The sequence below is a fragment of the Aquarana catesbeiana genome, linkage group LG06 (genome assembly GCF_042186555.1).
Source record: "Aquarana catesbeiana isolate 2022-GZ linkage group LG06, ASM4218655v1, whole genome shotgun sequence".
Taxonomy (NCBI): Eukaryota; Metazoa; Chordata; class Amphibia; order Anura; family Ranidae; genus Aquarana; species Aquarana catesbeiana.
The window spans coordinates 22,088,085-22,096,909 of NC_133329.1; the positions used below are offsets into that span (position 1 = coordinate 22,088,085).

The following is an 8,825-nucleotide window of genomic DNA, read 5'->3' on the forward strand; positions in this document are numbered from 1 at the left end:
AGCTGATGATAGCCCCGTATCTCCGATGTTCCGTCCGGATCTTTGTTCCGGCCTGTCGTTTCGGGTGCCGCCACCATTTTGTTGGGGCCCGAGCAAGGCGTAGTAGCTCGTCATTTTCTGAGGCTGCTGCAGGGTTTTACGGTGCCGAGGCATCTTCGCCAGGATCAGCGGTGATCTGCCGAGAATGTGGCTGTGTTTGAAGCCGCGGATGTTACCAGTGGGCTCTGTTGTCTGCGGATTATCTCCGATGGGCAAACGGAGCTCCTGGAATAAGCTTCCATCTTGGAGTCCGGTCGCCACGCCCCTCTAGTATTCCTATTTTTACAGGTTATGATTATGTGATTATGTCATATCACAAGCTTCCCAGAAATACCTATTCTTCACTGGCATTTCTACTAGCTGCCTTTAGGGTACCACCTCAGCTCCCGGGATTGACGATACACCCCTGGCGGGTTTTGACCATTGGTGCCCCCCACCCATCTACACAGGTCCTTTGTAAGTTACTTACTATGTTATAAGTTATCATCCTTATTCTAAGATTACATTTTACTTTTTCTTGCCTGCCCTCTGGTTAGTCCCTTAAAACCTTCCTATACATTTTTTATAGATAGCTACACCGCATCTGCTCCTGAAGATTGGAAATATCCATGAAATGTGTCGAGCTATTAGATGCCTTTCACACTAACAATCTTTTCATACATCCATTAAAACATGCCGCTTTGAACCCCACCAACTGTACTATGGTATTGTGAAGGCACGCAACAATGAGTCTGAGTTTGTTATTTATTCACTACTGCGATTACATTGTGGTGCTATGTTGCCATGCTACATTGCTACTATGTATTACTGTGTGTAATATAGGTTCATACGTTTTATTATATCATACTGTATGCATTCTGGTAGTATGCAGGTTAATTGGTCACCAGTATGGTCTATTCACCAGACATTATTATTATTATTATTATTATTATTATTATTATGTTGCAGTCACATGCAACTAATAGTCTGATGTTTTTTATTATAGTACCATTATGACTCTCTATGTATTTTATTATGAAATAAAGTTTCCCTGAATTACTATATTCTACTGTATACAATTTGTTACTATGCAAATGATGTGGTCGCAGATATGGTGTATCTACCAGTTATTCTCATTAGTACTATGTTGCATTACCTTCCCAGCTGCATGCCCCATATAAAGTCCCAAACCCTTTTTCCTTTTTTATGCTCTGGTACATTGATTGATGGTACAGGTTGTATCTGGTTACAGCTTTATTATACAGTATATGTTGTCTGTATTGAAACAGATTTCCTTGCGGGTTAGAGGCATGGATTTCTCTCACAAGCAGTCTATTGTGCTCTCACTCCTTAAAAAGCATACGCCCCATATAGTATGAATTCAAGAAACTCATTTGATGGGCTATTAGCTTGAGATTTTTTCTCCTTTCCCTACAAATTGTGAATACAGTCTTTACCATAGTTAACTGCTTCAGCCCCGGGAGATTTGGCTGCTCATTTTTTGTGATTCGGCACTGCATCCATTTAACTGACAATTGCGCGGGCGTGTGACGTTGCACCCAAACAAAATTGACGTCCTTTTTTCCCCACAAATAGAGCTTTCTTTTGGTGGTATTTGATTGCCTCTGCGGTTTTTATTTTTTGCGCTATAAACAAAAGAAGAGCGACAAGTTAGAAAAAAACACAATGGGGGTTATTTACGAAAGGCAGATCCACTTTGCACTACAAGTGCAAACTACAAGTGCAAAGTGCACTTAAAATTGCACTGAAAGTGCACTTGGAAGTGCAGCCACTGTAGATCCAAGGGGGGCATGCAAGGAAATTAAAAACAGCATTTTAGCTTGCACATGATTGGATGATAAAATCAGCAGAGCTTCCCCTCATTTCAGATCTTCCCCTCAGATTTACAGTGACTGCACTTCCAAGTGCACTTTCAGTGCAATTTCAAGTGCACTTTGCACTTGTAGTTTGCACTTGTAGTGCAAAGTGGATTTGCCTTTTCGTAAATAACCCTCAATATCTTTTACTTTTTACTATAATAAATATCCCACATTTTTATAAAAAAAGCTATTTTTTTCCACAGTTTAGGCCGATATGTATTCCTGTACATATTTTTGGTAAAAAAAATCACATTAAGCGTATATTGATTGGTTTGCGCAAAAGTTATACCGTCTACAAAATGGGGGATAGATTTATGGTATTTTTATTTTTTATTTTTTACTAGTAATGGCGGCGATCTGCGATTTTTATCCGGACTGCGACATGGCGGACACATCGGACACTTTTGACACATTTTTGAAACCATTGACAATTATACAGCGATCAGTTCTATAAAAATGCACTGATTACTGCGTAAATGACACTGGCAGGGAAGGGGTTAACACTAGGGGACGATCAAGGGGTTAACTGTGTTCCCTGGGTGTGTTTCTAACTGTGGGGGGGATGAGACTGTCTAAGAGGAGAGAGAGATTGGTGTTCATACATAGTATGAACACACGATCTGTCTCCTCTCCCCTGAAAGAACCGGGATCTGTGTGTTTACACACACAGATCCTGGTTCTCGATCTGTCACGAGCGATCGCGGGAGCCCGCCAGGCACTTACACCGGCGGGTGGGCACATGCTGCAGGCGCCCCTAGTGTCCAAAAGGCGAAGCGACGTAAGGTAACGTCGGTTCGCCCAGCCGTGTCATTCTGCCTCAGTAAAACTGTGGTGGCTGGTCAGCAAGCAGTTAATATTTATGTCACACCTCCCTTTCAGCCAGGGGTCTTACACAAAATGTTGCAACAGGTCTTAGCACTTGCTACAGGCCCCCTTTTTACTAGTGGGGAATTTTAACAGAGTCCCTGATCCTTCTAGAGACCATTTGTGTGGTACAGGGAGAGTTCAACCCATGTTTGTAGATTGGATACAAACATATAATCTTTTTGATATATGGAGGTGGAAGCATCCAGACAACCATCAATTCTCCTGTCATTCTGACTTGTTTCACACTACGTTCAGGATTCACCCAACCTTTACTCTTACCCCCACGCTTTTTGCAGTGTCATGGGCTGACTTTTTACCTTGTGGCATTTCCGATCATGGCCTGCTAGCCTTATATCTTACTCTTCCCTCCCAGACAGGTCTGGATGTGTGGCAAATAAATGGATAATGGTTGGAAAACCCATCCATTCAAATGGCCTGTACCACAAATATAACTGAATATTGGCATCTTAATGCCGGTGATGTGGGATGCCTTTAAAGCCTCCTCTAGGGAGAGTTTCATGTCTATCATGGTTATTCTTAGAAAAAATTATCAGATTTCCACTAGTGAGCTCAAAATGGCCATGCTTCAGACAGAGAGCTGCAGCTTTCAAACTCCAACTTTCAGATGCCTGTGCAGATTGGTTACATAAGCGTAAAACTTTGTCTTTTAGACCCCACTAAAAAGAACATATTGTACAGTAATCAGAAGGTGTTTGAGCATAGAAACAAAGCAGGCCGTCTATCTGGCAAGGCCCGAATGTTCTCCTACCTTTATATCTTCCATATACTCCTCTACGGGACAATTATGCACATCCCCTGCTGAGATCCTGGATTCTTTCACCTCTTTTTATTCATCTTTGTACAGGCCTACATCGGACTACTCTTATGCCTGCTTTTCTACCTACTTAGAGGGTATTTCCCGTTCCTGTGTTAACTGCCCATTGTGAACAGCTCCTAGATGCCCCTATTACCACTGGATAGAGATAGAGGAGATAGAACTAGCAATTTCAGAACTCCCTCCTCATGAGAGAGCAGGATTGAATGGCATCCCTGGCTAATAGTACATGAACTAAAAACAATTACTTAGCCTGCAACTCCTTCAAATGTACCAGTTGGCCTTAGACCCAACTAGGTGTGACTCTTATCGACCTATATGAAGTTACTGATATTGCACTGTGCATCTCTGTCTGGATGTAAGAGACTTTGGACTTTTTTTTCTTATGCCTAGTTGTACCTTTTTTGTTTTGTCTGGGTATCTTTTGAATTGTTAAAACTCAAGAAAAATATATGTAAAAAAAGATGGCTGGGCATGTTGCAGGGAAAAGCATAGAAATGAGGAGGCCAAGTACAAAAGCTGTATTGTTTGTTGGGGGAAAAGTAGCAGGTCACACGGATAGCCTACAGATGGTTACCCTGATTAGCAATATTATAGGTGGACTCCAAGGTGCAGGATCAGAGGAAATCCTAGCTCATCCATGATAAAGGAGCCTGAATTTTATTCAACATGAAAGCATGGTTGTCTTGTTCACAGCTTCAGATTTAATCTGAACTTTCACGACATTTGATAAGAATTCTTCGGCCAAAAGTCCCACAATGAGTTGCAAAAAAACATCATTGGCCAAAGTCTTACATATGGCTACTACTCAGGTGCAAGACTTTGGCCAGTGATGGATTTAAATGGTTTTGATAGCTGACAGTTCTTTTAGGGAGAGTGAGGATAACAAGGAAGCTTTAGTGTTAAAGGTTGGTGGGCCTTAACAATGTAGAAGGAAGAAGAGGGAGTGGAACCAAGGGGTGCATTGGAAAATAAACCTATACCTATATGGGGAATACTTCTATATCGATGCAGGGAAAATTTAGGTCACTTTCAATGCCTCAGAGAACCCATCCCAGGACCTTATGGGGGACCTCAGGGCATAATAAGGGTGTTTAAAGGTGAAAAAAACCCTCTACTGTTTGAACAGCATAAGATCTGTCCAGGAGTTCTGATGGTTTTCCATATACGTTGTTTATCGCCATGAGCCTGTTTGACTTAAGAGGTATAAGCCCCTTTAAGTCCATTACTTCTGGTAAGGCTTTATGCAATTGGTGGTGGTGTCTTCTACAAGCTTCTCTTCACCGAGTCTCTATACATTTGATGTTACTTACCTTATCGATGCTTTTTAGACGTTTATTTTTCTGATATTATTCACTGATACCAGGACTTTTTGAATTTTGTTATTCATCATTATTCATCATTTTTTTACTTGGTGGATATCATTTTACATTTACACCATTTTTTCACTTGGTGGACTAACGTATATACTCGAGCATAAGTCGAGATTTTCAGCCCTTTTTTTAGGCTGAAAGTGCCCCCCTCGACTTATACTCGAGTCACCGCCGTCTGCCTACATGATCAGTGTGTCATGCAGACAGACGGCGGCCAACGTATGATATTACCATTCGGCGGCCATTCCACTGTTCAAAAGCCACGCCTCCTCCTCGTCTGTAATAGGCAGAAAACTCCATTTCCCAGCACATCAGTGTACAGCCTATCACGGACATCCGCTCATCCTCATCCGTGGTATGAGGATGAGAGAATGTCCGTGATAGGCTGACTGCTTATTGCTGGGAAATAGTGTGTTCTGCCTATCACAGATGAGGAGGAGGCGCGGCTTTAGAACAGTAGAATGGCCGCTGAGTAGTATTATCACAAGCTAATCGGTGCAGAGTGCCACACAGAGGCATGCACAGGACACAGGTAGGATGCAACCATACACAGGAACACATGCACAGGACACAGGGACACATGCACACATACACAGGGACACATGCACAGGACACAGGGAGGCATGCAGCTGCAGATGGGCATGGTTGACCCTCTTTTCCACTTACAGTAGCTGCTGAATCACCCCCCTATGTCTTATACTCGGGTCAATAAATTTTTCCCAGTTTTTTGTGGTAAATTAAGGGCCTCGACTTATACTCGGATCGACCTGCACTCGAGTATATAAGGTATTTTTATATTTCAGTGTGTGTTTTACTGATTACAGCATACATTGTCATTATTATATACATATATAAATTATATATATAAGCACTGCTTATTATTACATGAAAAGACAAATATTGCAATATAAAAAAAGGAAACATCAGAGCAAAGTAAGTGTGTATTAGGATTACAAATCTCACCTATCTAAAATAAAGACCCAGCAAACCAGTTAAAAATACAAACACTTCTGAGACTAACAATATTGTTGTACAGTTCTCCTTTAGTGATAGTTCATGGCATTGAGCCAATTCCGAATAGAGTTTTCCGAAGAGCTTTTTTTAGTTCAGCGTTTCTCAAGCTGTAAATAATCGTGTTTAGTAGAGGAGTGAAAACTGCAAAAAATAAAGAGATCAATCTGCCTGCCAGAGAATCCTTACTTATGGGTTGAAGGTAGTTGAAAAAAACAGTCCCATAAAAGATGAAGACCACCATGAGGTGGGAACTGCAGGTAGAGTAAGCTTTCCGTCTTCCATCCTTTAATTTCATTTTCAGGATGGTTTTGAAAATGTACACATAGGAAAGGAAAGTAATGAAACGACCAGGGGCTCCAAAACTTCCAATTTCAAAATATATAAGTAAGTAATTGAGGAATGTGTCAGAATACGACAGTCAAATCAGTTGATATATTTCACAGAAAAATCCTGAGATGGTGGTGGGGTCAGGGAAGACCAATCTTAGAGCAAAAAGCGTGTGCAACAAGGAACAGACAAAACTGAGAAGCCAGAATAAGAACGCCACCTGAACACACAAGTAAATGCTCACCATGGTTGATCATAGGACATTATGTCAAGCACAAAGGACTCAGTGCTAATAAACCAGGTGAAGAAGAAGACTTGGGAGATACAAGTTGGGTATGAAATCAGCCTGTTTCCAGTAAAGATGTCAAAAGACATATGAGATGTTGAAATAGAGGAATTGATGATGTCTAAAACTGAGAGGTTACAAAGGAAAAAATACATAGGGGTCTGCAGGTGGGAGTCTGAGACCACCAAGAAAATGATGAGAAGATTTGAAACTAGTGTGGTCACATAGACGAGGAGGATCAGCAGAAATACCAGGATCTGAAAATCGGTGAGGTCTGACAGGCCAAGCAAAATGAATTCAGTTTGGTTTCCCATCGTAACCAAATTAAAACCGTTTAATTCACCAATTATTCAAGAGAGGGGGAGATTATGTGAGGATTCAGGAAGACATTGTACTGGAAAAGACGTCGTTCACCAGACTCTAAAGGATCATTCACACCAAGACATTAAAAGGAAAATGAAATATATTTCATGAATTTGACATTTTTGATTAATTTGAATATTTTGCAATAAACTAAATAAAATGAGTCTCAAAAAAATGGTGTCAAATCTACTGTAGTTCATTGAAAAAAAAAAAGGAATAAAATGCACATAAACATTTATTGATGTGAACCAGGGTTGCCAACCGACAGTTTGTAAAAATCTGTTATTTTTTTTTTACAACTGCCAGTAAATATCAGGGGCTGATAATTTCATTCTCTGTTGACTTTTTGAGTGTAAATCAAGCAAATGACTTTGTTATAGGTATTGTCAGCAGTTCCATATCATGTTTATACTGTTTAAATATTCCCTGTGTTAGTTTTCAATAGGAGTTCTGTCATTTCTCAGGTTGCCAGTAAAAAATGTGCTCCGCCAGTAAATTTTCCATGTTTTGTCAGTTAAAAATGCTGTGGGAGGTTGGCAACCCTGATGTGAACTCTGTGGCCTTTCGCATATTCCAACCCAGGAAAACTGCAGCTTGGTGATTTTTTTTTAAACAATTTAAATATTTGCCTGTGATCAGACCCAAAAGGAGAAAACATTTACCAATATTTCTTATATGTTTTCAGTGCATACAGTCGGCAGGTAGTGATCAGAGGTTAATACAAGTCTATGCTTCATAATAAGTTCCCAGATGTATCTGAATCATAAACGATAAATCCAACTAGGAGATCATTAAATATAATTTACTTTATTTATATAAGCCTCTAAAAGATTCCACATTGCCGGATAGAGAAAATTAACTATTATAACAGTCTTTGCACCTGAGGAGCCGACTCTACACTCTAACATCCCCAGCACAGTCAGACATTATTAATAAAAATATATATAATATATACATACATATACACACACACACATATACAATATATATATTATTGAAACTGGTGTATTGCTGCCATTAAATTGGTATTTTAATGAAGATGTTAAAAGTTTTAAAAAAGTATTAATGGTTGACAGTTTTGGACTAGACAGATTACACTCTTCTTAACCGAATAGTACATATAAGTGAAGTAACACAAAGCATAGCATGTAAAAAAAAAAAAAAAAGTGAAAAAATCTCTATTTGGGGATTTTTAAGGCAAAAAAAAGATTTTTTAAATTTTAGTAAAATTTATTTATTTTAAACATTAGTAAGATTCAATAAGACTATAGGTGCCTGTCCAATAGTATCATCATGAAGTGTGGGGAACCTACAACACCTGATGTTTTTTTGTTTCGTTTTACCTACTTAATATTCAAAGTAATTCAAAGATTAATTTGTTAATTGGTTCCAGATGATGTGATTGGTGTATATATATATATATGCTATGCTACTACCATTTTTTGAATATGTATGGAATAATTGATACAATATCCCTGATGAAGATTTTATTGAATATCACTTATTGAAACGCGTTGGATTACCGCTACTCGGTATATGCTTTGTGTTACTATGCTTTGTGTTACTTCACTTGTATACTATTCGGTTAAGAAGAAGGGATTAATCTGTCCAGCCCAAAACTGTCAACCATAAATAATTTGTTGTAACTTTGAACATCTTCATTAAAATACAAATTTTGTGCAGCAATCCACCTTTTTTTTTTTATATATATGACCTGTGGGAGAGTCTGATTGCATTTACTCTAATTACCGAAGAGTACCTCAAACATTGGACTTTATAAGATATATATATATACCTATAATTCATCCCAAAAGGTTTTCTATCGGGTTGAGGTCAGGAATCTGTGCAGGCCAGTCAAGTTC

The 8,825-nt window shown here is 39.3% G+C and overlaps 1 pseudogene; it reads right to left on the reverse strand.

Annotated features, from left to right (window-relative positions):
• Window positions 1-6,027: 6,027 nt before the first annotated feature.
• On the reverse strand, window positions 6,028-6,914 carry LOC141147888 (olfactory receptor 5B12-like; annotated as a pseudogene).
• Window positions 6,915-8,825: the final 1,911 nt, after the last annotated feature.